Source organism: Colobus angolensis, unplaced genomic scaffold (assembly GCF_000951035.1).
Source record: "Colobus angolensis palliatus isolate OR3802 unplaced genomic scaffold, Cang.pa_1.0 Scaffold103, whole genome shotgun sequence".
Classification (NCBI taxonomy): Eukaryota; Metazoa; Chordata; class Mammalia; order Primates; family Cercopithecidae; genus Colobus; species Colobus angolensis.
In genome coordinates, this window is record NW_012111253.1 from 1,900,077 (window position 1) to 1,902,856 (window position 2,780).

Here is a 2,780-nt window from a genome sequence, read left to right on the forward strand (position 1 = left end):
GAACTTTAGAAATTAAACCCAGCTTAATTTCTATTAAGAAATGCCTTGAAAAGTTCTGCTCACCAAAGACCATGTAGTCAGGGGCCAGTGGTGAGGTCCTTCTTCTTGATGCCATCTTATAGAAGTAAGTAGAGACCTGAGAAAGCAGAGTTGAAAAAGGAAAGGGGCCTTGAGAAATCAGGATTGTCTTTATGGGAAGTCTGTCTGACTACCTGGATATAACCCGCACCCTCTGTAAAAATGTCAGAATGAGTCTAGGAACAGATTGTTTCCCTGCAGAGTACGAAGTGAAAGGCCACTTACATTCCTGTCTCTGGTCACTGGTCCAATCTGACAAACCAGAAACAGGACTAACTTTATCCTCCCATGATGGATGGCACCGAGTACATCAGCCCCCTATTTGTTTGTTAATAATAATACTTGTAAAGCACATACAATTTTTCGAAGTGCATCCACAAATGCCATTGCAAAGAACAAACAATTGCTCTTCATTGCCTGCAGAGTGTAGGGAATCAATTCCCAGTTCTTTATAGAAGAGACTTCAGAAATTTACCAGTAAAACTAAACAAACTACCTCTAGCGAGGAGGTGAGTTTCTGAGGAAAGAGCAAGAACTGGATGTCGGGAAACCTAAATTCTAGTTGGCACTAAATACCTGTATCACGGTTTTCTTGCAATTCCCAGGTCTACCACCAAGGTCTGAGGTGGCTGCCCCTCCCCAGATAAACTGCCCCCCATCAGAGTCAAAGCAAGGCCCAAAAGCTCTGAGCTCTGTTTTCACGACCCTCCAACCCAGAAGAGAACCCAAGGCCCCGACTGGTAAGGCTGGGATGTGCAGACAGGGCTTTGCCTCCTCCTCACCCCGAAGCGAGATGGTGGCCCAGGTCACCATCACCCTGACTGCAACGCGAACCAAACTCCCAGCCTGACCTAATCGCCTTTCCTCCGCCCCCGCCTCCGCCCCCGGGCCCAGCCAATGCATTCTCAGGCCTCTGCTGACCCGCCCGAATGGTTGTTTGAAGCGGACCTCTCTCCCAGCCTCCCACACGAGTCCAAGGGTCGGGAAAGAAAAAGGTCACCTGCTCCACGGAAAAATAAAGAGCACTGTCGGGCGATGAGGTTCCCAAGCCAAGAAGTACGCCTGCGCACGCGGCCGACAGGAACTACATTTCCCAGCATCTTCTGCAAAGGGCGCCGGCGAGCTGCGTCTCCCACTGGTATCTTTCTAATGCTTTGCGCATTGCGAACGTGAGTCTTTTCCACTGTTGTTTAAATAAAAAGAAGAAAAAAGAAAAACAAATATTTTTTTCTTTTGCTATAAACAACTGTAAATCCAAAGAGATGCAGAGTTTGCGTTAACAACACCCCCGACACAAAAGTAATACCTATTCACTACATTAATAGATGATTTATAAATAACCCTTTATTCAACAGATTAAAAAGCAAACTACCCAGATGGATTCATTGCAGAAATATTTATTAACGCAGTGATTAATTCTTTTTTAGCATTCTAAAAGTAAATCTCTGATTTATAGCCAGCTTCTTTGTTATGAGTGTGTGTTGAGGGGATGGTGGGGTGCAGGGCGGGGGAAAAACAGGCGGCAGAGAAAGACGGCGAAAAAGCACCAGAGAGATTCCATCCAAGAATGAGGTCATACTTTTGGGGTAAATTTTTTTTCTAGCTTTTTTCTTTCTGTTAGGAACTTAGGTTATGATCACTTCAGTGCTACCAAAAATAGTATACTGATGAACAACCTTGTAGATTAATCTGTTCCCTCCTCCACATCTATTCTTGACAAACACGTCCAATAAACGAATATAATGAAGAGAGAATATGCATATCTAACTTTTTTCCTAAACAAACGAATATAGATAGATAGATTGTAGATAACAGAGAATAGAGATAAGAAAAAAGAATAAAATTAAAGTCAGATGAAAGTTCACTCCAAGATACTCCCTATTCTATATTTAAATATGTAATTTCTATGCATATATATACAAATTCTGTATAATTACATATTCTCAAGTATAAAACTACACATACTTTAAAAAATTGCTTTATTGAGGTATGATTGATATGACTGTACACAGTTAACATACACAACTTGATGTGTTTGGAGATAAGTATATACCTATGAAACCATCAAGCCGTCATGGCATCAATCCCATAAATTCATCTATCATTTCCAAAAGTTTACACCCCTTTGGTCTCCCCCCGCCTTTTGTGATAAGAACACTTAATGTAAGATCTACCCTCTTTACTTATTTTTAAGCATATTATACACTATTGTGAATTGTAGGCTCTTTATGGTACAGAAGACATCCAGATCTTATTTATTTTGTATAAATAAATATTGAAACTTTGTACTCTTTGACCAAAACCTGCCCATTTCTCCCTCACCCAGCCCCTCCACCATTTTACTTTGTGTTTCTAAGTATTTCCCTATTTTCGATTCCACATGTAAGTGAGATCATGCAATATTTGTCTTTCTGCGCCTAACTTATTTCACTTAGCATAATATCCTCCAGTTTCATCCATGCTGTCATAAATGACAGGATTTCATTATTAATAAGGCTGAATGATATTCCATTTTAAGTATATACCACATTTTCTTTACTTGTCCCCCAACGGATATATATGTTGTTTCCATATCTTGGCTATTGTGAATACTGCTGCAATAAACATGGAAGTGCGGATATCTCTTTGAGATCCAGATTTCCATTCCTCCAGATATATACCCAAAAGTGAGACTACTGGATCAAAGGGTAATGCTATATTTA

General features: G+C 40.6%; 1 protein-coding gene across 2 annotated transcripts in view; it reads right to left on the bottom strand.

The window, feature by feature from the left end:
* ZNF883 (zinc finger protein 883) overlaps positions 1-153 on the bottom strand; it is a 13,804-nt gene extending 13,651 nt beyond the window's left edge. The window contains exon 1 of one of the 2 annotated variants that reach the window (XM_011941874.1): positions 64-153. The gene's annotated coding sequence lies outside the window, so the exon portion shown is untranslated. The remainder of the gene's footprint in view (positions 1-63) is intronic. The other variant, XM_011941879.1, reaches the window with a different exon arrangement.
* Positions 154-2,780: the final 2,627 nt, after the last annotated feature.